This window comes from Ambystoma mexicanum, chromosome 11 (genome assembly GCF_040938575.1).
Source record: "Ambystoma mexicanum isolate Mex_15411 chromosome 11, UKY_AmexF1_1, whole genome shotgun sequence".
Classification (NCBI taxonomy): Eukaryota; Metazoa; Chordata; class Amphibia; order Caudata; family Ambystomatidae; genus Ambystoma; species Ambystoma mexicanum.
The window spans coordinates 922,112,312-922,139,653 of NC_090934.1; the positions used below are offsets into that span (position 1 = coordinate 922,112,312).

General features: G+C 42.8%; 1 protein-coding gene across 5 annotated transcripts in view; it reads right to left on the reverse strand.

Annotated features, from left to right (window-relative positions):
- The window catches only part of TSPAN4 (tetraspanin 4), a 3,410,446-nt gene that overhangs the window by 283,362 nt on the left and 3,099,742 nt on the right, over positions 1-27,342 (reverse strand). The gene's annotated exons all lie outside the window — the stretch shown is intronic.

Here is a 27,342-nt window from a genome sequence, read left to right on the forward strand (position 1 = left end):
TAACCTACACTTTCTCTGCTTTACCAAGACCTGGATCTCACCTACTAACACTGTCATCCATGCAGCTCTCACTGCTACTTCTACTGTCTTTAAACACACTCCTTACCCCTTGGAGTGAGGAGGAGGGGTAGGCGCTCTCTAACAATCATCTTTTTCTCTCTCTTCTGACTTACCCACATTCTCATCTTTTAAGTACCAGTACCTATTCTTTACAGGTCCTTTCTTTGTGGCCTTCCTCCTGCTTTACCATCCACCTGGACCCACTGCCTCATTCTGTGAGGATATTGACTCACTTCCTTCTCTTCTTTTACCCTTGAGGCTCCTTTTATCCTCCTCCGGGACTTTAACCTCCACCTCTCTTCGATTCATACTATCCGTTGGACTCATCCCTATTGTTGACTCCTACCAGCTCGGGAGGATAGTTCAGGGGCAATGAGCTCGCCTTGGAAGACAGGTTTGATCCCCGGGTCCGCTCTTAGAAACCTCTGGGTATTAAGCGTATTATAAATAACCAATTACAATTACCACTTACTCTGTCCCTTCTCCTCCTTTCCACATTACCAGCTCCTCTCTTGGTTTGATATTTTCATCTCCTATGTCTATTACCTCTGTTGCGGCTCTACCAATACATTTGTCTAACCATATCGCCTTTCCTTTTCTGTTATTTTTTCTGCTCCTCTCTCTGCTCCTTCTCCAATCAAATCTTGGTTTTGCAGCAATTTCCGGGCCTTTGATACTTGTCTCTTCCTCTCTACATTCACTGCTTCCCTTCCTCCTATACCAGATTTTGCTTCTCTATCTGCTGACTCTGATACTACTTCTCTTGATTCTCTATAGCCTCAGGATGCATCCCCATTTTTTCTACACAGAGGTCACCCCAGTCCTGGATCAAACCCCTCCCCCAACTTCGCTCTCTATGGCGTAATCTCTGATAAGCCGAGCGTCGCTGGTGCAAGTCTCTCACAAACTCTAACGCTGCTCCTCTCTTCACTCTGCTTTTGAAACAGCTCTTCTTTCTGCCAAATAAATCCTACTACACTGACCTCATTCACTCTTACTGCTCACATCTTCGCCGCCTCTTCCAAACTCTATTTCGTTTCCGCCCCCACCTTTTCCTAATCCTGCTCTGTCCTCAAGCCTCTTTGCTGATGACCTGGCCCTGTACCCTCTCCTCTAAGGCCACTCTTCTCTGCAATTATATCTCATATTCCTCTACCTTGGCCTCCTCTCCACCAATACCCTTGGCGCCCCTCTCTTTCTCTGCTCCTCTTGATCCAGTTCCATCCATTCTTATTCTCAAAATCAATGCTCTTCTCTTTCCCCTTTCTTACTGCTCTGTTTACTGCCACTCTTTCCTCATCTGTTTTTCCTTCTCTTGTCAAACATGCCACTATCCTTTCTATCCTTAAACCCCCCCCCAAACTGAATCCCTCTCTTCCCTTTAATTTATGCCCATACTCACTTCTCCCTTATCTTTGTAAGATCCTTGAGAGGGCTGTGTACTCTTGAATATCATCTTTTATTTTCACTAACTCTCTACTCCCCTACGTTCAAGCTGGCTTTCATCCTCACCACTCCACTGAGACTGCTCGAGTCTCTGTTTGTGACTCTCTTCTCTGCGCGCTGCGCCAAACACTCGTCACTTCTAATTCTTCTTAATCTTTCAGCAGCCTCTGATTCTGTTGATCCCTCTCTACTTCTTCTCTTTCCTCTCTGGGTTTCACTGCATCTGTACTTCCCTGGTTTAAATCCAATCTGGCTAATTGCACCTACACTGTTTCCTTGGCTGGTAAATGTTCTCCTTCTCTTCTGTTGGGGAGTACAGTAACATTGGAGAATACATCCAACACCCTAAACCTGTGCGAAAATACAAGCTGCGAAAGTCACTGTGAAAAAGGCAAACAGCTTAGGAGCAAGCAGCCCCACACAAGAAAACTGCCTTGCATAGGCCCAACATGGCCCTAGTTGCCATGTTTCAGTGAGTCATAATGCATATACCTTATATTCAAACATAATCATGTGTCCTTAATAGATACAGCAGCATTTAACCTTAGGCAAAGAAACACTGAGGGCCGCTCACAATGATATCGACTGATGGCTACCACTTAGACTAATTGAATAAACCATACATGTATGCCTCAAGATCTAGTTAGTTATCTGCGAAGCATGAAAAAACACACCCTCGGCAGAAAGCATCAGCCAGGCCCTTGCAGAGAGATGCACACACACCAGATTGCAACTTCCCACAGCAAGACTAAATGCTGCGCAGTGATTGGTCATGGAAAGGGGGGTGAACATCTTCCCATGCCTGAGTTGCAGTAGTGAGGTTATGAAAGAGCAGCAAAGAAAGATAACAGACCCCAGAGCTAAAGGACAGAGCACTGCACACTGATTGGTCGAAGCACATCCTCTAATCTGAGTACGCAAGCCTGTGTTCAAAAGAGATATAACAATTCATGTTCCTAGGCAGTACATCCAAATGTGTTATAATGAAGGTCACAAGTTGGCTGCAGCTGAACGAAGAGCAGTGAAGAGTATGAATGATCAAGGTCCAACACTGCCCTATGTAGGATAAATCACACTAACAGAGCCCCAAGTGCTAAGACAGAAGTCATGCAAAGCACCAGTGCACATGAAGTAGAATCAATCAGGAGTTAGTGATTTTTATGGAAACTTACACATAACCCACACAGCATAGACACAATAGTAGTAGGAACAACTTTAGAAAATCACAAGTTTTATAAGCACACCTACACACACATATATTACAGGGCCTGCGGTAGCGGCCCTGAAGTTATGGTTAAGTTGCTCAAACTATAGGAAGAGCACTTTTTGGGCAGCTTGTAACTTCGCCCCCGGGACAAATCCTCACAAACCAAGTATATTGCCCTGTCAGATCGATCCTGCAAAGTTTAGTGAGATTTTGTGAACGGGGGGCAAAGTTATAGGGCGGTCCCAAAATGTGTGGTTTTCGCCATAGACACAACGGGGAAAAAAATGTGCTCGCATCTATAGCCCAAATCGCTGGATGGATTTTCACCAAATTTGAGACAGGAACAGCGACTTGTAAATTTGTTGTATATCTGTCCAGAGTTTTTTTTTTTTAAATGACCAAAAAGTAGGCAAACACAATTAGTGATAGCTGGATTCGGTTCACAAACTGACTTCCCTCTTCGGTCCGCGGATGGGTACCCGATTAGCCGAGGGGTGGCCGTGATGTCTACAGAAACGGGACGCAGTCGTTGATTGGATGGAGTAGCCCGCCATGTTGGATTTGCGGACATTCGCCGGTGTCCGCGGACATCGCAGTACAAACATATTAAGAAAAGCAACATTGCACTTGTCAAACTAATGATACAATATCTGGGGAGGTGAGGTGTGATGTGGATGGGATGTGATATGGCCTTAAAAAGTCAAAAAATGGGCGTGTTTTATCTACGATGCCCGCAAACATCTCAAGGATATCATTTCGGTTCGAGCGGGTGGGGGTGAGTTTCATTAGTTCACTGTGTATGATACGTAATTGGTATGCAGTTAATTGTGTGTGGTCAGTGGCTAGATTCTGAGGGACATGGCTGCAGGCCATGCCCCCGAGAATATGTGCACTGGGCACAATGACTAAGTAGTGGTATGTGTATTGTAATTATAGGTGATGTAGTATGAGTAAGGCTGGAATGATCATAGTAGCAATATGTGTAAAGTAATTGTTTGTAATGTAGTGGGAGTTTAAAGTGTTTGCAATATGAGGTATTATGAAATTGAGTCATTGGGGGAATAATTACTGGATAAAAAATACAAAAATAACAAATAGTTGCAGATAAACAGTTGTGAGACACTTCTGTAAGTGCACTACACATTCAAACATATAAGCGTTTTGTTATATAGTGGTGCGCAATAACACATGCATTGGTCTGTGGCAGTCGCCTTACCCTAACGTACACGCATGTCTAGTATAAATGGCACTTGGCAGTTGTGATGGTGTGCTCGAAAGGGGCCAGGGTGGATTGAGACGCTGAAGGTGTGGTACAGCATGTGCACCAGAAAGGTATCTTATTTAATGTTACTATTGTGGAAAAAGACACTGCAGTGCTGGTGTTTGCAGACTCTCCTTTGAAGACCTTGTTCCTGCAATGAACATGGTTATGAGTCCATTGAATGTTGTCTCAGGCCTATTGCACTTACCCTATAAACTGAGGGGCAGCAATGGCCCCCTGGGCCTTTTGTGTTATTACCCCCTACTCCCAACCTTGTTGGGTTGTTTGTCCAACGACTACTGACACATTGTAGATAGTGTTGGCAATTAAAGGCTGTGTATGTTACTGCACAATTGTATATATCATAATAAAATGTTCTTGATAACATTTTCATAAAAAATATGAAAAAAGTTCTTTTGGGCATGAGGGCAGTGGGTGTAACCCTTGGCCCGTGCCGCTTTCTTTTCCCACGACTGTATGACAACATTCATTGTACGGTCATTCTTTTTTGTGTCCGTGTTATGTTTTTTAAATTCTTATTTTTCCAGGTGGGTGGGTCCCATGAAAAAGTAGAAGTGTTCTGCAGTTGCAGAACAGCTGCTTTGTGCTCCGTTCGGAGTGATGTGCGGATTGGAGACCCTTGCTGGCAGGCCTCCTTTTATTCGCTTTTTGTGGCCTTAGGCCATTCATTTGGTTGTGGCCTTGCTGCCCTTGCCATCTGGCTGGCGCCAAAAAGTTTGCATATCCGTGTGTTACCCTCCCCACCCGTCCTCCTATGCCACACTTGCTTCCGTTCCTTTCTTGTTCTGCAGAGTGAACCCTGGGCCATTTTGGCACCATTGTGTGAGATCCTAACTTGCCTTTTGGTTTCCCCCGTTGGTCCCCTTTTTGTTTTGTGTATAGGGGAAAGGGGAGGGGAAGACAAGAAAACAGGAACTTAGGCAGGAAAAGGAGGACAACAACCACTGTCAGTTTTGTGTAGTTATTGTGATGTACTAATATTGTACAGCTTCATCGCTGATGTACTTGGCCTATGGGTCACTGCAGCGCCTGCTTATGTTCCTGCGTCTTCTAGCTACCTATTGTGCCCTTATTTCGCATCGCTGGTCCTTGTTATAGTACTCTTCTAACTTTTAACTAGAAGCTGAACAAGTGCAGAGCAATGGTACTGTACAGTCGGCCTTGGTGGTTCATTTAAGGATGAAAGTGAAGATAATTGTATTATTGACAAGGCTGTGTGGTATGTGTTTCCAGAAACATAACTGACATGGGCACGCGGTGCATGGTACCTGAAGGGTGGCATTAGTATGTGGCCTTCAAAACAGTGGACTAAGAATTTGTGGGAGTAAATGTGCCTACATTCCACAAAGAAATTATAAGATTCACTGCATTAAAAGCAGACATAGGAAAGAAAAAATTGTATTTCAGAAAACTGTGTTGTGAAGCGGTTCGACTGTACAATATTGGAAAAATTAATTCGCAAAACGCAATGTAAGCAACATTTTACGTGAAAGCTATTATGTGTGGAAAGTGAACTGTCTGCCATATGATCAACGCTGTGACGCATGAATGTTGAATTAGCCGCCAAGAGTAGACGTAGTACATGTTACAAGAAACTTTAATTTATAGCCAAAATATGAATGTATTTCTATATTGAATTGTAAAGTGTTTAGTGAAATTTTTTTTTTGTGCTCTATTTCCCATAGTTAAATACTGCCGCTGTTTGCGTGTCATAGGTTCAGTCGACTGGCCGACAGTTTTTACAAAAGTGTTTGGATAATAATTATCAACAACGGATGTGTCGTCAACATTGTGTGGGATGATCGCCAGATAACAATTTGTCCTTTTGCCATTGCAGTAACAAGAAGCAACATGGTCGCATATAGGTTCTAGAAAGTGCAGATGTGAAAGTATTGCATTTATTTCAATTTGAAAGCAGTTATTTGCCCTCTCTAATGGAGCGGCATGTGCACAGATTATTTGTTGCTTATGGAAAATCATTTTTGGTGGAGAACGCAAAGACTGGCATTGATGGATCATTGATTGGAATTGGCAGCAGAAGATTACAGTTGTGAGTTTCAGTGAAAATGTAAACGCTGCGATGTTCAGTAACTATGAACTGGGTTCGAAAAAGTTTACAAACTTTTCGTGGACTTAAGTGAATGTTTTCATTGTTGTGTCAAAATTAAAAGTATTTTGTACAGTCCCCACTACGCTGTTTTATTCAAAATGAAATGTTTCTATCATTTCTGTAAAAGAAGACCAAGGTTTTTCGTTTGTTGTGGATGTTTGTGTTTAACTTCCTTGTTCTGCGTAACATAAATTTATGACATTGGTGATGACCGTGTACATTTGGCTACGCTGCCCACTAATGTCATTGAAGTAGGTGGAGCTCATTTTCTAGCGTATAGTGATGTTAGTGTTAGGGGTGGGCGAATGCAATCAGTGCCGCCTGTCTCTTTGAAGTTCAGCCGATAGAATCTTATTGAGTTTATATACTTTATTGAACATGCAAAGTAGATGAATTCTATAAGATTACTTTGTTAGTTTTATTTTTTAACTGTGAGAGGTGGTTCCTACCGGAATGTTTTTTTCTAATCATGTCAGTAAACAAAAACAAGTGGCCCAGATATGTGATATCATCAGTGATGTCATCAATGACATTTGTCATGCTGGGTGTTAGTCTTAGCAGTGCACAGTGGTGGCGCGAGTTATGGTTGCTTAGCTTACCATAACTGGCGAATTTCTGAGGTTTTTCCATTTGACTTGTAACCATATCGTCCATTTAACCAAGTTTTTTCATTGAATTTCCAAGGTTTTTATTAGTGCAACTTAACCATAACGTTAACTCTTTAACAAAGTTTTTTCAGTGAATATAGCAAGACCTTTACTTTCTTTTCACACTACTAAGCTCCTAATTTCCTCTCTCATTTTTCACAACTCTTCTATTGCTCCTCCTTGCTCTTCGGTCTTCCTGCCTTGTGCCTATATCAACTCAAATCTATCTACAATTCCTCGATCTGTCCCTTATTTCTTTTCCCGCCTGTGACACTATCACTCCTCCTCTTTCCTCCCTGTGCTTGCTTTGTTTTCATTCTTGACTCAAGTTCAATTTTCTGTGCCTTGTCTTTAAATCCCTCCATCCTCTTTCCCCTCACTAGTATCATTCTGCTCTTCTACTTGTTCCCTTCACGTTCAATCTTTTTTTCTTCTCACTGTTCCTCGTCCTCACTATGCTCAGTCCTGCTTCCGATCCTTTACTTTTCAAGACCCTCTGCACTGGGTCTCAGCTCTCTTCCCTCAAACGCTCTGTTTCGATCTCACCTCAAATAACACCTTCTATCTTCTTAGGCTTTTTCTTTTTTCTTTCATGCTTACATTTATTGTACTGTTTTAATGCTGTACACCCCTTTGGCGTAATGCACTATAAAAATAAAAATAAAATACCAAAAACACGGGAGCACAGGAGAACACATATGATGCTGCTAAAATTCAAATTGTGTTGGCTCTTTCAAAAAACTATGGAATGAACATAGGAAAGAAGATTGCCTGGTTAACATGAAAGACAGAGAGGAAGCATGAAGGCTGGTTACTAAGGTCCACCTTTTTCTAAAAAATGCAATCTTGGCTCTGAAGGGGAGACAGATGAAAATCAGTTGCCCTGGGTGACATCACAGGAATGGGCCAAATTTTAAAATGGCCCATCTGTATCACTTTAATGACACAGGAAATCATGGGTGCAAAACAAATATGAACAACTAAAACCAACAAAATAAAATTGAAAACTGGAGAAGGTCCACAAGCAGGAGAAGATAAGCGGGGCAGGACTTCATCAAAATGCAGTTTAACCACATAATTCCAAAGAGAAGGACTTGATTTGTTCATGTGAAGAGCCCATCACATCCATGACATCCATGCAGGACCTACATAACTCAATATGCACACTTGAACTGACCAGGCATGAAAAACAGTACAAGGCATTGACCAAATGACATGGATGTTGGTTTGTCTTCTTTAACAACTAGTGACACAGTAAAGGACAATCAGAGTTTGTATTGCATTGTTTCCTCTCCATCAGGATTTTCTGGGAAAATGAGAAAGGATCCCAGGACCCAGGTTAGTAAGCTCAGTGATAGATGGTAAGGGGTGACACCTAGACATCTTTTCTAAGACAGAATATAGCCTATGAGAAGACAGAGCACTGTGTTTTTTTTTGCAAACTCCAAAGGGTTTGGAAACCTTAAATGGTGGCCTGCTGGAAACCACAAAGTTCTGGATGCACCTTGTTGAATATTTTGGGAATAAGAAGATGATGACATTATCTATTTTCAAAATGTGGTCATAAAATGTAACACATATACAATACATCCATAAAATCAATGTCAATTAAATGTCTTACTCTAAGAATAAATTATACCACCCCAAAAATGTCCCCCTAGAAGCATAACAATACATTTAATATCAGCGTACATTCATCACAAAATATAAAGCTCGCCATTCATTTCCAGAAGATAATACAAGCTGGAATTAGGAAACATGTTAATATGCAGGATCATGTGTTTTAATGACCGTGTCTCCTCGGAGCCATGCTCTGTAAACATAATTTGCTAGAGCAAAGACAACAGCTGGGAAATGAGTAGACCCAGTGTTCCAATGTCGTAATCATTCAGTCATCATGGTATAAAAGTCCCTCTGCAGAGATTATTGTAACGTGGGCATAAAAATAAGAACGTGCGTCTTTTTTCCTTTGCATCATCACAGAGAACACAATTATCACTGATCCATGGTTGCCACATTGTCTACACATTGGGAGTAAGAAGAATGCACAGAACAACTGGTCTTCCCAGGTACAGAGGAGGGGACCCCAGGTAGAGGGTGTTCCTACGTGTCAAAGGGGCTCATTACAAACACTGTATTTTATCTGGAGGCAAATAGAGCTATTGTGGGGCCAATCAGAAGACAGGACTATCCACGAAAGGCTATTCTCACTTGTGAGGAACCGGCGAAGCATGTATACGTACATGCTCTTGGATCCCAAGAGGCGGGTGGCTGGCAATCTGATGTCTGAATCCAGGTCCCATTTTAACAGCCACACTGTGAGCAAGTAACGTGGGGGTAAAGGAGACCTCCAAGCCTCCTCCACGTGAGCTGATGTAAAACAATGCTGCATCTGTGTGAAATCATTCTAGAACCTTTGTGGCAATGATTGATGTAATACGCTGTACCATCAGAGTACAGATAAAGACACTGGTGGAGATGCACATGAAGCAGCTTATTCAGCAGGAAACCAATACCCATCTTATCTTCATAATGTCCCAGACAGACCGCCCATGTTACACGTACACAATGTCAGGTTCTCTATACTGCTGACTCTAGTCCACAGATACCATAAATGGACACCGTGGGACAACATCACTTTCAACAGAGTTCATTGGCTCTACCCAAATCATTTAACATGCAAAATACATGAAAACCGATCAAACAAATGCTGTGTACCTGATTGGTTTCCACGCCACCGTCTTATTGGCTTTTACTTTTGCTACAAAGGGGGACTTCTCTTCTCGGTTCGAATGAGCGGGATCTCTCATAGCTCTCATTGATAAATCCACATGAGCCTGAATGTCCACCCCTCCTCCTTCACTCCACATATCCTCCTCCAGCTTCCATAGCACACACTCTCCAGGAAACACACAACCCAGGGGAGCAATCATCTCCCTTTGCACATTTCAACGCTGCCCATCATCTACAGACACAGTGTTACCATCTTTGAATCTCTTTATTGGTTTCAGAATGTTTGGACATTCTCCCAGCATGCACCGCATATATATTTACCCCATGACCTGCCTGTGCATTACAGTACGCTCCTTGATGTCATGTTCACATTTGCTGCTAGCTGTGCCTGCCCAACCTTTGACTGTATTCTTTGCAGATCCCGCTCACTTGAAATTGTGTAGCCACTGAGATCACTTCCTTGCTCTGGCTTTGCCCCCTCTCGTGAGCTCTGCTGGAGCATCACATTTGGGTAACGTGACGTCACATCACCAGACTGAAGAATCTACTGCACAGATTCCTTTCACACCTCGTTTAACCCCTCCACCAGGCCAATCTCTTTTGGAAGAGACAATCATTCAATGGGGATTCACACCACCATCCACAAGGAATATACACATTTCTTCTGAGCAAATCTGTGCACCATTGTTGGCAACTAGGTTCTCTAGGCAACCCCCGCTACTAAATATCAATTATAAAAACAATAACACCTAGTTGTTTTGGCCGAAACTATAAAATAAAGTCCTGGCCACTTAATGAAATACTCTATCAAGACCACAGCATATTGTTTGGTCTTTTAGTAGTTTGCTTATTGGAGTCACAAAACTAAATGAGTCCTTGCACCGCACACCCCTAGGCAAACCTGCTGCTTCCATGATGCTACCATATAATTTCCTCCTCAAAACTCCATCACCTAACTAATCCATCCACAGCTGTGTCAACACCAAATGGGACCCTCTTTTGAATGCCAGAGATTCCCATATGTCCCGCTGCAGCTTCTTGCAGAAGATAGTTACCCGTTGTTCAGGAGGAATTCAAGTATATCTTCTATATATTGATGATTGCTAAATTGACAGCTCCTCTTGATCTAGTAGTCAATAACTAATGTCAACATCCACTTCTTCATTACTTGGCCATCTCTTGACAGATTGTGACTCGTTCCTTCACAGGCTGTTACAGTGCTTCCACTCTTGGTCATAAAACATACCATGCTGCACTCACTCGAGACAGGTTCTTGTGCCAGAGGTACATCCATCTCTTCTTTTATATAACCTTCCTCTATATTAGTTGGTTTTCCAGGGATATTTGTCAAGTAGTTAAATATGCACTTCCTTCAACGGGTAGCTAAACATACTAGTGTAGGTGACGATTGAGCTGAAATAGGGTTAGAAAAAACCGCTAAACATGGCTTGTGATGGACTTGCTGCACACATTCACTATGCCAATCATACTGTCAAAACATTTTAATAATTCAGATGCAAGCAATTGCTTCTTTTTTAATGAAGGTATAATTACAATCCATGGCTCTGGCTGCAAATGCCACACTGTTCTCTCTTAACTCTTGGCATTGTGCAAAAACTGCACCAAGGATTTGTGAATTGGCATCAACAATAGCAATACTTGCATTGCTTGGATCAGGTGGGTGCCACAAATAGTTTTAGTTTAATTTCCTTAAAGGCATACTCTTGTTCTATGCCCCATAGAGATGTGTTCCTGTTATCAGGGTAATCCACACGTGGGTAATTCAGACGTGGACCCCTTGCTCACTGTTCTTAGAGAGGCACAGCTCCACATCGCTGATGAGGCCCAGCCAGGCCGAAACACGGGTCAGGGGATGCTGTTGATACTCTTGTTCAGAATGGAATTGCATTTCGGTGCTGAACTGCCCGTGGGCGAGACAAAGACTGATATGTTGTGGATATTTCTCTTCTGTGAAAGGGATAGTGAGCTAAAAACCTGGTTTATACTCACCCATTACTGAGGCCGGTAGAGACTCTCAGAGCTCCCCTGTTTTGCATCAGGAGAATCCTGATCAGTTTCATCATGCTGTCAAATATTTTCACAAACTTGGAGTAATATTCACAAATTCCAAGGAATGACACCAGTTGTTCTTTATTACATCTTCAATAACATGCAAGCAAAATACTTTTTTGTGGTCTCACACTACAGCTTAAAATGGTATTAGTTAAGTGAACCACCTTAGACTTGGAAAGGGCGCATGATTTTACGTTTTTGTGCCCTTTCTCCGTTTTTTAAAACATCAGTATGGCATCTACAAAAACACACTATACTGAGTACTTTTTCAAAGAGCCTATGTATAACCCACTGAAAACTAGGAGTGCCAGAAGCAAGACTAAGAGGCATGTAACAAAAAAGAGAACATGCTGTTTGGGGTATCAATCGTGATGAGCACATAAGACCCTCAATGTAACACAGACTGGTTGAATGCTGAGTGGATGTGGAGGGTGGCATACACCATGACACCCTCTGCCATCACCTCTCTACAGCCGGCAACTTTTCAGCAGACGCCACCACCTGGATAGCATCCTTCCTTAGGGGTAGAGAAATGAATGTCTTTTCCGACCTAGCCTGCGCCCAGCCACATTTTTGTCCCGCAGGTGTCCTGAATATCTCCTACACTGTACAACCTTTTCACAAGGTCACTATTCAAATACCTCGATACAATGGGCATCACATACATCAATTACGCGGACAACACACAAGTCCTCATCCCTCTTACTGGAGACTACGAGGCCGACCAAAAAACCCTTATCTCCATTTACACCACCATCCAAACCTGGATGGCTGAAAACTGGCTATGCCTCAACAGCGAAAAAACAGAACTACTTATCATCAGATCACCAGCCACAATCAACAAGATGGGGGCCCAATATGATTTCTTCATCATCGACAACTGCCGCATCTCGGTCTCCAAAGCAGTCAAATCCCTAGGAGTCTATCTGGACTCCAACCTCACCATGGACAGACAGGTGAATGCAATCTCCTCAGCAGCAGCCTACCACTCGAAACTTATCACTGCCTCAAGGCTCTTCCTCTCACAGGAAAACTCCCTCGCCATCGCGCGAGCAATCATAGGTTCCCGCCTAGATTACTGCAATGCACTCCTGTTAGGCACCTCAGCCAAAAACATCAAAAAACTTCAAACAGTGCAGAACAATGCCCTCAGAGCAGCCACTGGAATTTCTAAAAGAGACCACATCTCGGCCACCAGAAAAACCGCCCACTGGCTACCTGTGAAGGAACGGATCCTCTGCAAATCACTGGCACGCACCCACAAATGTCGTCACGACACAGCACCGCGCTACCTTGCTCAGAGATTTTCTGGTCCCCCTTCAAACAGACCATCCAGATCCAGCCACACTAACCGACTATCAATTCCAAAAAGCATCAGAACCAGAGCAGGTGGCGCTAGCTTCCCAGTCCTCGCAGCCACCAACTGGAACCAGCTACCGGCCGAGATCAGAAGCATCGAATCCCACCTGGGCTTCCGAAATGCGATAAAAACTATGTTGTTTGCATAAACCCCACTCGGTCCCGGTACTAGACACACTCACATGTCAGTGCTCACCTTGCCAATTGTATAACCTATGTAAGGCAACTCCCTTTCTTCCAGGCTGTTGGTAGACACGACCTCTCTGTAACACTCTCTGTCTAATCTTTCTTGTACTGTAACTAAGTCATTTTCTTGAAATAGCGCCCCGATGCCTCTGGGCTGCGTGGCGCTTTACAAATGCAAAAATAAATACAAATAAATAAATACACCCACCTTATTATATTTAACATTTCCCCAATGCTATGACGAGGGAGGTGTATTTCTGAAAATTTGCAAATGCACATTAACAATGGATAAAGCAAAAACGCAGCCATAACTGTGCAATGCCGCAGTAAACACAGCAATGTTTAGAGAGGTGATGCAGTGAGAGATTTGATTGGTTGGCTCTCACGTGAGACGCCATAACGCCATGTAGGTATGATGTAAGCCTCTGTCTGAGATGCAGGTACACCTATCAACGCACCCCACACCATCACGTGAAGGCATGTTTAGACGCCTGAGAACAGGAAAAGTGATTTCATGGGCACACAAGGTGCCTAATCAGGTTTTGTTTTTGTAATGCAAAGCTATGCTGGACACAGTGGTCTGCATCACATGGGTAGACTGAGTGGGATTGTATAGGTCTTGAATATTGATGCAAAGCCATGCCCGACAAAGTCAGAGGATGCACTTTTGGGAAGTTCATTGTCAATGATATTGACTAAATGTATCATATCTGACTCTTCCTTATGAGGCTCATTGTGTAAAACCATATAAAACCCCTGATGTTTCTGTTTTCATGTGGGACAGGGATACTATACCTGTTTCTCTGTCATTTCTGTACAGCTGTATAGCTATAATCTTTGTTTCTAACTTTGCAGCCTGAGGTTGCTTATTGGATTACCTGGTGAAGGATTTGGGCTTCTACAGTAGAGGCCTTTGAGGGTGCTGGAATGGGAGGTGAGATGGTTGGGAAGTGGGCTGTAGGTTATGGTGGTTGCTGTGGGGTCTGAACGAAATAAAGCTTTTAGCTGACTCTTTGCTGTCCTGGACTCCGATCCTTCAATTTGGCGACAAGGAAAGTGGATCTGGTGGAGGACCCCACCAAGCAGGTTGCCGATGGGGGTGAGCGGCTTGCAACGCATAAAAGAGGCAGTGCATGGAAGCAACGATAACAGACCCAGCGGCGTGCGTGCAGGAGCCCATTGATATTTTGGGCTTTTAAGTAAGCCAAGGTGCAAGCTGCGGGAGGTGACTGCATCATGGGGAGAAGAAGCGCTCGCAGGTTAGCAGAAAGAACCCACAAGCGTGAAGAAGCATGGCAGCCGTTTTGGTTACCACTGTAACCTATAAACATTACCGTATGGGCCTGCTACACATTGGTATATTGTGCATGCTGATGGTAATCTTCATTGATCTTGCCAGCATCTTCTTCGTCTCAGTGGCGGTTGTTACAGCCACCTATTGATGTTATTGCAGGTGGAGGTCTTCATTACTACAGGCCACATCTTCCTCGTCTCAGTGCTCCTGGATATTGATACTGATCTGGAATTAATTTTTTTGCTGAACTAGCTGCAGCTGTGGACCTTTGACTATAGGGCATTGTTGGCTGCCACTTTTCTTGAGTTGGCTCCATAGAGTGTGCACAGCAATCAAGTCTGAAATGTAGAAGTGGTGAGAGGAAGATGTCAGTGACTGTGCATCCTCCAGACACCATCCTGCCCAAGAAAGGGGAGGCAACTACACCGTGGGGTGATTGGAAGCAATACTGGAATAATTATTTGGGTGCTGTGGAGTACGAAGGGATGACCCCTGCAAAGAAGTAAATTGTGCTTTTGTATTCCCTTTGGGCAAGAAGGTAAAAAAAAAATTGAGAATAGCTGCCAATAACTGATGCTCAAGGAGACTCTCCTCCAGTTGGATACTTATTATGCACCCAAGACCAATATAGCTAGAAACCGTTACAATTTTTACACTCGAAAGCAAGAGGAAAATGAGTCAGTGGAGGAGTACGTCAGTGCACCAAGGGTTCTGGCGAGCACATGTGAGTTTACGGTAAGGATGGGGACAGATGAGCTTATAAAAGATCAAATGATTATACACACAAATAATTCAATTGTTTATGAGAGGTTGTGGATGTATGGAAATCCAACCCTTGAAGAAGCAAAAGAGTGGAGCACACACATTTGTGCTCGTGAACTATGAAGGAGAAGAAGAAAGGTGACGTGGCAGAGGTCTGCAAAAACAACTCAAGTAAGGAACAGGGTCAGGTGAATTTGGTAACTAAAATAGGCAAGAAGAGCAATGTGAAAAAGGAGGACCCAAAGAAGGATGTTGAAGTTAGGAGTGAAAAAAGAAGACCTTAGCATTTTCGGATGATAAAAAAGGGAGGTGCTACAGGTGTGGTCGAGTGGGTCATTTTGCCAGCTCCAAGCTGTGTCCTGCTATCAATCAAAAGTGTTCTAATTGTGGCCTTAAGGGTCATTACACTGTCACATGCTGTAGGAAGAAGAAGGTGTTGTGCATTCAGGAAGGTGAAGAGGATGAGAGCTCAGATGACAAGGATTATGTAGTAGTTGTGCAGGAGGCCAGAGAAGATTTTTCTCACATGAAGTGTCCCAGCAGCATGATCATGGTTGATGGCTTCCAGGTGAAAGTAATGGTGGCCAGTTGCTCGCCTTACTCAATTTTGTGTGAGGACAGGTGGAAGAAATTACAGATGGCAGGTCTGAAGAGTTCACTCAAACGTTCGAACGTCAAAGACCCCAGAGGATACGAAGGGTCTAGGATTGCTTTATTGGGAATGTTTCTGGCTGTGCTGGAATATAAAGTAAGACTGGCAGTGATTGACATGCACGTGTAAAGGAAAGGAGTAGACATTTTACATTGGAGAGATCAAGCGGTTTTGGGGATTAGACTCGGACCCATGAGCAGTCAACCAGTGTTGTCCACACACAACAACGCCATGGAGGAACAACAGTTCCCACAAGTTTTTAATGATAAGGTGGAGTGTTTGCAAGGATTTACTCGCAGGTTTGTGTTAAAGTCAGAAGCAAAGCAAAGCCTGTGTGTCACAAGCTCTGCAACATTCCAATATCGATCAGGGGGGAGGTCAAAACTGAATTGGAGAAGCTTCTTGAAGGAGGGATAATTAAGAAAGTGGAAGCTGCGGAGTGGGTCAGTCCTATCGTGGTGGCGCGAAAGAAGAATGGGAAAATATGTGTGTGAATGTTAAACGGAAATCATATAGTGCCTCTGTGTGATTTATATTGGCCTAAGCCTGGTCACTCTATGAGGAAAACCGCATTGCAAAGTTCCAATTTTGGATCGACTTTGCCGCCATTTTAGAATCATCCGCCATTTTGATTTCTGTTCGTGTATTCTCTGTTCTAAAATGGTGGACTGTGTTTTCATCTTGCAACCAAGCTCCTGACCTTTGAGTTCTGTTAATGGTTAGACTGTCCAAGGCCCGACTGTTTAGACTAGGTAATGAGGCCTTGTACTACACATGAACTGTTGTCCTAGCATTGTCTACACTAACAAGCCTCATCCACGAATACACATCTGGAACAATGAAATGTAAACTCCGAGCGTGGACATAGGCTGAACTCGATTGAATGCAACTTGTAAAGGGAGCCTGCTGTAGGATTTGGGAACATACGTTGTCATTGTATCACTGTGGAAATACAAATGTGTATAATCCTTTGTAAAATAACATGTGAACCGAATGTGAAGTAGGCACGAACTCTAGACCATGGATTATTAACGCAAAGAGGGGTTTCACAATATTACTCAGAACTGTATAAAAGTATGAATGTTTAGATGTCCAGCACTCTCTCTCCTCTCTTTGATGGGCTGGTACTCATTGCGGGGTGTTGAGAGCCAGATAGCTATCTGTGTTTCTTTGTAACTGTGCAGAATACAGATCTGTGAATCTTTCTAGCCCGTGATTGGTGTATTTCCTTTTGTGGTACTCAGCCTCGATATTTTTCTGTTCTTACATGAAGACCTCAGAGATGTTAATAGGAGCATCCTGGTCAATAAATTCCTGCTGCCCATGATTTCAGATATGCTGAATAGTGTAAGAGATGCTGTGATGTCTACAAGCCTGACTTATCGGCTGCATATCATCAGATACCACTCACAAAAGTTGTCAAAGTTTGACAACGTTCATCACGCCATTCAGACTTTTCTGTTTTTACAGAATGCTGTAGAGCTTAACGTCGGCCGCAGCTGTATTTCAAAGGGTGAGGAACAGGATTCTAAAAGGGATTGAAGGTGTACTGGTTTACCAAGATGACATTTTGGTGTATGGCAAGAATGCTTTCGAGCATGATAAGATGTTACATGAGGGTCTAAGTAAATTGAGGGACAAGGGGTTGACAATAGAACCGAGCAAATGTCATTTCAGAAAAAGAGAAGTAGAATATCTTGGGCATGTGGTGAGTGGAGAGGGGCATTGCCCAAGGTGGATGTCATGAAAGCGTTAAGAGAGGCACCGCCACCGAAGAACAAGGATGAAGTCAGAGCATTTTTAGCACTTGCAGAATTTTATAATAAATTTGTCAAGGATTTTGCTACATTGTCAGAACCCATCCGCAAGCTGTTGAAGAAAGAGGTGGAATTTGTTTGGGACAAGAAATGTCAAGAGGCTTTAGAGTTGATAAAGGAGGGGATTTGTAATGCCAAGAATCTGGAGGGATTCAAATTGGAGGAAGAGTGCATCATTACTGTGGATGCAAGTGTGAAAGGGTTAGGGGCAGTACTCTCACAAGGTATTGTAAAGGAGGAGAAAACTATTTGCCATGCGTCCAGGGCTGTTGCAGAATGTGAAAGCAGGTATTCCATGTTTGAGAGGGATTTGCTGGTGTGTTTGTGTCAGGAATTAAGTATTTTAGAAAGTATATTTGGGGTTGGAGGTTCCTGGTAAGAACAGACCACAAGCCTTTGGTTGAGGTATTCACTGTCAAAAGGATGATGAGAGCTACTTCCAGGATTGCCAGAATGTGTTTGAGAGTCCAGGAGTACGAAATCAGGGTAGAGTATGTACCTCGAGTTCTTAATCATGTAGCTGATTTTATGTCTAGAGCACCATTGGAGGTGAAGAATGTTGATGGCGTAGCTTGAGAGGAGGAAGAAGAAATGGTGGCCTTCCTCGAGGAAGAGTATCTGGTGGTGGGGAAGCAAGAGTGGTTTGGAGAAGGATGGTGTTCTCAGTAAGGTCATTGAGTGGACAGAGTCCGGATGGCCATCTAAGAAGGCCGTCTCAGAGGACTTTCATGGATATTAAGAGGTCAGGGATCAGCTGACAGTAGAGGAGTCTTGGTAGTGCCGATGTGTTTCAGGGAGAAATTGGTCAGTAAGGTCCATGAGGGGCACTCAGGAACTACGAGTACCAAAAGGAAATTGAGGGCGCGGTATTGGTGGCCTGCAATGGATGTTATGGTGGAAAGAGTGGTCAGGTAGAGTGGACCATGTTCTAATTCTGATAAAGTATTGGAGACTCATAGACAAGAATTGTCGCTGGTTTCTTTGCCTGAGGGTGCGTGGTCATGAGTGGTGATTGACATTTTAGGATCATATGAAATTTGAGGAAAGTAATGTAGACTCTGATGGTTTGGGTTGATTAACTTTCTAAATGGCATGAAGTGAAGTGGGTTAAGCAGATTTCTAGCAGTGAGGTGATCAAGTTTCTGGAGTAGGTATTCAGGAGGGAGAGTTATTCCTTGGAGGCGATGAGTGATAATGGCACGCAGTTCAGGAGTGCAGAAGTAAAGAGTTATGTGGAGAAGAAGGGAATCAAGTGGAAATTCACCTCATTATATAGACCACACAGCAATGGTTTCATTTAATGTTTTAACAGGGTATTGGTAGGTGTGATTAAGCAATCTGTGAGGAACGGTATGGAGGTCAGGACGCTGTTCGGAGAATGCTGTGGAATGTGAGAGTTTCTCCTAATGGTGTCACAGGCATGTCGCCTTTCAACGTTAAAAGGGGAAGGGAGGCCAATACCAGTCTCAATCCTGCCTGGGTAAACGGAGTGGTTAAGGTTTGGAGGACAAAGAGGATATTGATGAGAGTGTGAGGAGGAAGATAAGTGAGGCAAATTTGAGAAACAAAGTGGTTTATGATGCCAGGTTGGGGAGGAGAACTAAGCCCACTATTAAGGTGGCAAAGGGTTTGTGGGTGAGGATCAGGAAGGGCACACGTGTGGCTATAGTTAGGTCAAAGTTTTTAGAGCCAAAGAAGGTCCTCAAATTGTTGACTAATGTGGTGAGGGTGGAAGATGGTTCCATTTAGAATTCGGAAAGAGTGGTTGAAGGGGAAAGTATAAAGATTGCAAGGATAGTGGTGGACTGTTCAGGTCTGGTGGATGTTTTTCGGTGATGATAGTGGTGAGAATGTGAGGAGGTTGTGTAGCAGCACTGTACAAGTAGGTGGTTTGAGTTCTGCAGGTACAAGTGAGGAGAGTGCTTCACGATTGGTCGATAGAGAGAGAATGAGGAGAAAACCAGTGTGGTTCAAGGCAGATAGTACATTGTTTAGTGGTATGCCTCTATGGTCAGAAAAGCACTGTTTAGGTTGTGTCAGATTACATGTTATTACTGCTGTGTCTCTTTTCACCAATGTTTTTCTTGTACATTGGGTTGTTGCTGGTTCTTTATATTTTGTTTAAAGTTGTGTTTGTTACTTTCTTCCTGTTTCTTTTGAATTGGTTTTCATTTTGGTTTAGGTGAGAGGTGTTTGTAGATTATCTCTGGCTCCGGTCTGATGCCATTCTAGAGTCCTTTGAGGGTGCTGGAACGGGAGGTGATATGGTTGGGAAGCGGGCTGCAGGTTATGGTGGTTGCTGTGGTGTCCGAATGAAATACATCTTTTACCTTACTCTTCGCTAGCCTGGCCTCCGATCCTTCACATACTCGGCAGGGAAGTAAACCAAGCTTGCCCAAGTAGAAAGAGAGAGTAGCAGAGGTCTGGGACCTACAAGAGACTTTACAATTGGGAAGGAAAGCCCAGGGGAAGGGAGACATTCCCCTGACATTGGGAATTGTGCTGAGAAGCTTGATGCTGGGAATTGCGTTAAGGAGCCAGATGTTGTGAACTGCCGAGAGGAAATTGAGAAAAGCCAGGGGAAGGCAGACATTCCTGCACCTTTGTTGGACTGCCGAGAGAGGCCTGAGAAAGGCCACGGGAAGGGAGACATTCCTCCACCTTTGATGAAGTGCAGAGAAAATCCTGAGTCAAGAAGATCGCTAGTTTCTTTAGTTTAGCTTCATGTGTAAGGGACGGAAACAGGTTTATGTCACAAGACCGTGGACTATTTGCTTTTGACGGACATCCTGACAACATCCTTAGTATTGATTTGAGCCACAGTGACAGGAAGTTTTATTTTCCTTATTTCATTTTAATATACATCTTTAGCAAGAATCACATGACCTTAGTGTTCAACTTTGACTTCTGCACCCTTACAGATGCTAGTGATGGCAGTCAAGGAAGATACAGAACTCCTACTGATTTGGAATAGAGAGCTGGGACCAAATCTGAGTCCTGGGTGCTGGAAGAGATGTTTCAACAACATTTTATTGTCGTCTATAGATAGGAGTTTCAGAGCCTTCCACATTACAATACTATATAGGACGTACTAGACGCCAGAATGGATGCATCGAAGGCACCTCAGCGATAATGACACGTGTTGGAAATGTAAACAAGATCAAGGAACCATAATCCATATGATATGGTTTTGTTGCAAGACTAAGGAGTTCTGGAAGGGGGTGTCAGCGAGACAGAACTTTGCACTGAGAGTTAGTGTACCCATGGAAGCTGTCCTTTTTATTCTAAACCAAAACAAGATCAAGATAATGCCAGCAAAGCGTGGCTGTTCCATGGCTGCAAGCTGGCAAAGAAAATTAGCCTGCATGCCTGTAAATCACTGACTTGCTTATGCATAGACGGCTGGATCGAGGATTTGCTGACCCTTTCAACTTTCAAGAGAGTCATTTACAGGAATAGGGATGAGTTAGAGAAGTTCCATGGAATCTATGGCCCCTTTCTAGACCTATATGGTTATTCTGGACACAGATATGTCCTGTGTACTATATGTGCCACCTGATATGGATCCTCTGTAAAACCCATGTCTATACCCCATTTCTCTTTCGCTTTCTTCCTTAAGAATGTTTTGAAGTACCCATTGCCTATTTGAGAGCTGCTTTTATGAGGGTGACTCTTATAAACACAAATTGAAGTATGGTTGTAGTAGGGTTTGTAGATATGGTTCTTCTTTTTTGTTGAAATTAATATTGGATATTTGTGAATTGCTGGTTGTTCATTTTAAATAAAAGACTTACATGAAAAGCGTGTCATGGCTTGAATGAAGTGCTGAAGTGACAGCTTTGTTGGGCTCTGTGCTGGCCCAAGCAGCAGGCATTGTGATGTCACAACTGAAGAATACAAACTGATTACAGAGCAGTTGTGATGTCATTTTCTTATTACAGCTCAGTTGTAATGTCTAAACTAGCCTGCAATAAGAACATTATTCCCAGGCGTTCATACTGATATTGCAGGCTGTCATGTATTATATATTAATTGCACATCTTCTGGGAGAGAATACCCCTGGTACCCGAGTGATTCTGTTAGTGAGAATTCCTACTGCACCTCGAAGTTGTTGAGATGCACAGGTCTAATATAGAAAACCAACTGCAGCTTTATGACTTTGGGGTTGAATGCGGCAGTACTTTTTTTATAGGCATAAAGTACCCACTAATTCACATCATAAGGATGTTACAAGTCACCGAAGAGTTTTGTGACCAAATAGAGGAATGAAGCTGAAGGCTGAGTTCCTTTAAAAGGTCAGTGAAATCAAGGAGGTTTGCAATATCCTTTTTATGTATGGTAGGGTGTATTGTTTGTCTTGCAATACATGGCCACACACTATCAATCCCTTTAATATATTTCTGTGTTATTTGCATAATATTAATGTAAGAGATCTTCCATTTGCTCATCCATACAATCAATATAGAACCGGTCTGGATTTAAAAAAGCAAAAATGCAACTCCTAACGTGTTGCAGAAAAATAGTTCAAGTAATTTAATAAAATGCATGAAAAATCAATGTAATTTTGAGTTTTAAAATATGTAATAGCTTGCAGATTCTTACTCATGTGTGCAAAACTACAGCAGTGCAGAGATTAAACTTTCTACCATAAACATTTCCTTGCCAAATATTGGCTGTATGGTGACAATGACAACTGTTCTGCATTCAAGGAATATGAAAAGCTTTTCACGGTTTTACGTTTTGCAGTGACACCTGGAATTCTCTCTGCTGGCTCAAGCAGCAGGCTTTGTTACGTCACAGCTGAAGCGTAATAACTGATTACTGAGCTGTTGTGATGTCATGTTCTTATTACCTGTCAGTTGTGATGTCACAACTAGCCTTTAATAAGAATATTATTTCCAGGCTTTTATACAGATATTACAGGCTGCCATGTATCGTATATAGCACATCTTGTTAGATTCATTCTCTTTCAAGGAGCTGTAATAATATGGCTTTCACCCCCCCACCCCCGGCAGGGGATAACATGGCCTTTAATGGCCCAGAAGTCCTTTGGGCCATTACCGGCCATGTCTGCCACCCCACTAGGGGGTGAAAGCCTTTCGCACCGCAGGGTTTATCACATGGTTTCTTTTTCTTTTTTTCCTCTGGACATTCACGCTGCTTGCGCAGCCAACCTACATAGGGAAAAATAAATAAATAAATAAATAGCCGCTGCCATAGGGACAAGGGATTTATTTATTTAATTTATTTATTGTATTTGTTGACAGTGCCCAAACCGGTGAGCATCACGGTGCTGATTAGTGAACAAAACAGAACAAGCAATTTGGTACATAATCATGATAGTAGTTGCGGAGAGTAAGGCAATGGGGGTTACCCAGTTTCAGGTTAGTCGTGGTACCCCAGTTTCAAGTTAGTCGTATTTGTCAAACAGCCAGGTTTTTAGCAGTTTTCCAAAGGTGAGGTAGGATGCCTGCTCTTAGATGTGGAGAGGTAGGGCATTCCACAGGGTGGGGGCAATGACCATGAAGCAGGTGCCCCCAGCTCTTTTTCTAGAAAATATGGGGATGGCTAATGATGAGATGGATGAGCACCGTAGGCAGGGGAGTTTGGTTCTTTTGGCAATGAGTTGGGTAAGGAAGGAGGGTGCCGTTTTGTGGATGCATCTATGTGTTATGGAGGAAATCTTGAAGTCAATGCGTGCTTTGATTGGCAGCCAATGCGCGTCACGTCTGGCATGAGAGATGTGGTCCGATTGCTAGAGGCCCCAGACAGCCCGGAGGGCATTCGTTTGGATCAGTTGACGTTTAACCAACTTTTCTGAGAATGTACCTGCAAGGATGGTGTTGCGGTAATCTAGTTTGCTGCCTTTGATTGCTCTGGCGAGGGTGAGGCAGCTGTCAGTGGATAGGAATTTTCTGCTGCGGTCAATGAGTCTAGTGGTGTAGGCTGCTGAGGAGGTGAGGGCCTTGACATGTTTGTGCATAGTTGTCCAGGGGCAAGTGTTGCCTGTATACATGCAATGTTCTGAATCTACACACGTGGTCTGCAGTCTGCCACTCTTATTGAAAAGGCTGCTACGATACCTAGAAATTGTCCTAATGCCTTTTTAGTGTTTTGACGATGGATGTATGTGGCATAAGCCCTCAGACGAACCTTGCTAAGCATGGGAAGTACATCAATCAAATGAGGAGGAAGCAGGAAAACCTGCAGTCGATGGCATGCTGTGGTGTAATGTGCCCCCCATAATTCCTTCATGGTAGATGGACTAACCAGACACTCTCTGCTTCTGTAGGTCTCTGCCTGTGTGTTGGTGTTTGTCTGTTTCTGCGCAGTTACTATTCGTTCCATCCCACTACTTTTGTTACACCTGATCCCAGATTAGCACAAAACAAGCAGAAACAATGCCCAGATACTATTGCTTATTGAGCAACAGTAAAAGTGAGCAAATAGCCACGGACATGCACTCCCATAACCACTCTCCCCTTTGCTAAACCGCGCATCCTCCACCTTTCTACCTGGCACTGCACACCCACACTGGCCTTACAAGAGACGCAATGCAGAGGAGCAGCTGCTTGCACAGCCCACGCCTCTCAACCCACACCCAACAATCTCTAAAACTTGCTAACCAACATGCATACCAGCATAATGCCAATGGTGCACTACCGTCCTGCTTCCGGGTGGAAGTTATTAGCAAGTAACTGAGTAGCTGGAGGGTCCCCTCCAGCAACGCACACCCCACGTGGCCTGACCCAACCCACCTGGAATCCTACTGGCACAAGAGAGCATCAGCGCTTCAGATCTGCACGTATATCAGCAGCTCAGGCCGCTCACCGTCTCCCCAGTAACAAACACTCTTCCTTCTCTCTAACTGGACCCGGCGACAAAGAAATAGCATTGTAAAAAGACCTGCTTTGATCACTGTTTGTGTTTGTCTGATGTCTTTTGATTTCATTCTTTCCATGTCTCTGCTTTTAGTTTGCTCCTACTTGTCTCTCTTACCATGTCTGTCTTTGTTGCTGCCCCTTGACTGCCATTTTTTGTTTATTGTCTTCTTTAGCTCTTTGAAACATTTGCATCTCTCTTTTTGTCTGGGTGCTTGCTGCTTGCTACCCACCTCTGACAGTGCCCTGCTCTTTGTCTGTTTGTACTGGTGATTGCTGGTTGACGAAAGCACATTTCTAAAGGCATAATGATGCAACCAAGTAGCACCCTGAATCCCACGTTGCACCTAGAATGTGATGTACAGCCCATAGAACATGTAATAGCTTTTAAACTCCTGTTCTCATGGCTGCGTATTTGGTCATCACCTGGGTTGCACATGTTTAAGGAAATGTTAGTTAAGTATTTGACCTTAGAAGGCAGTCGCACAAACCCCCTGGCTCAGGCATGTTAAACGCATGTGTATAATCTTGGTCTATGAATCATACTGGGAGGGGCCATCAAGCATCAGTCCTGATAGCAAGGAAGTCATTAAGGACGTCTGCATAGAACATTATAGGCAGGTTCTGGTCTATTCTTGTACAAGGCTTTCTAGTGGCTAGCTTTATCTACAGGCAAAGAACATAATTGGCCTGGAGCGATATTTGGACATTGTTACTCCCAGCCTGGTGCGCTCATTATTGTTGGACTTGAGAGCAGGCACATTATGTGTGGTTTTTGTCACGAAAAGTTGGATTGATGGCCGTCGTTCTGACTGCCTGTGCTGTGGTGCTCTGTGTGAATCGGTCCTTCACTTGTTGTTGTTTTATCGTAGGGATAGAGATCTTGGGGCAAAGTATGTATTGCCACCATGTAGATCACAAGGCCTTAGGAGGGCAACAGAGGATCTGGAATTATGCAGAAGATGTGATGACCCTAATATGTTGCAGCAAGTTGCCAAGTATGTTCACAGAGCATGGCACAGAGGGAGGGCTGTCTTGCTTTGTATTGGGCACCTCGTCAGGTAACCCTCTGAAATAATGTTTTACAGTTGGTATTATTATGATATGGTTTTGGTTTTTAGTGACTTCATTTTAGGACAGTCCTGATTGACACATTTTATTCGTTTTATATATCAAATAGTCTCTGTATGTTGATATGCTTGATCACATCAATTCACGTACACGTTTTTATCTATTCAGTCTACAAGTTGATGCAGAAAAGATACTTGAACAATGTGAGTGTAGAAATCAGATTCTTATAGACAATCCTGACAAAGCCAAGCGTGCCTTAAAGCGGTCTGATTGGATTAAAACAAGAGCCACGTTTACTAATCTGAAAAACACCAAAACCTTTACACGATGGGAAGAATCTAGCTCGTATGTCCTTCCAAACATCAGAAGATTCCCTAATCCCATTTGGCGCCAGGATTTACTACGCTTTTGTCTGAATTTGATAAAAACAAATGTGAGAAATCGTATTTGGCACAAATTCGATCTTTCTGCCGGTACCTGCACCTTATGTGGAGAGGGGTTTCTCCAGGACATGAAACATATATTTGTAGCCTGTTCTTTCACTCTGGCACTAAGAAAAAACATTTTTCAAACTTTGTTTATGATATTGCACTGATATGAGCTCAGGATTTCTGGCATAGGATATCCGCAGGAAAGGAAATTGCGCTGTCAATTGCACTGCTAAAACTCCTGAATGAACTGAATTTTATCAAAATGACTTTGTAAATGAATTTGAAACAATGGTGCTCACTCCACAGGTCAGTATGCTCTTGTTTTTGTTAATAGATTTGTCGCTTATATCTTACATTGTTTTGTCATAATTGTATTGATTTATAGAGTTGAGCATTCTTTACATTGTATTTTTAAATTGTATGATTATAGCATTGATTAGTTACTTTCATTTAAATTTACTTTTCTTTGTTTTACTAAAGAGTTGTTAATTTTGTATATTAAAAAACGAGGGAATGTGTAAAAAGTCATATTTTCTTTTGACTAAAATCACAATAAAATAAAAAAAAGATCCATTAGATTCAATGAATTTTCTTTTCTTATCCCTCTTCTACATGTAATAGGTAATTTTACATATTACATAATATGTTGTATGCTGTAATGTGCATATTACATGCATACATATTACATAATATGCTGCAATTTGTATTTAGTAATTATATATTGTACAGAGTGATTTTATGTGTTGTTGCTTTAATGTTTGTTTACCGAAAATAAAGCTATATTCATACACATTTGTCTGATTGTTTTTGCATGGCTGTGTATTTTCAGTTATTCTTTTCTCACCCTGTTTTGTTTTGCTCCTCAACTATCTTTATATCGTTGCCTTCTCCCCAATACTTATTTGTTTGATGCTCTTTGCGTGACAAGTGTTTGTTGCTCTTTGTCTGAATGTGCATGTTTACTACTCTAATAATGTCCCTACACTTTTACTGCTCTTTGCCTTTCTTGCCTGCTTTCTTCCACGTGCTTACCTCTGAGACGCTCAGTTTTTTTTTTACTATTGACCTATATAATCCCCTCTAGCATTTTACGTCTTTTTCCTGGCATCTGCTTGTTCCTTCATGGATGCTGATCGTTAATGTCTATTTGTTATGCTTTGACTTTGTGAACCTTTGCGTTGCTCTCTGTTTCTGTCTCATACCAGACCTTGAGGTTTGTTTTGAGAAGATTTAACAGAATGGGAGTGTTTACTTTTGAGGCAGTGAAAAACAAGAGGCCTTTAAGTGCTCCTCAGCTGGCCCTGACAATGCCCACTCTATTTTAGGGAAAT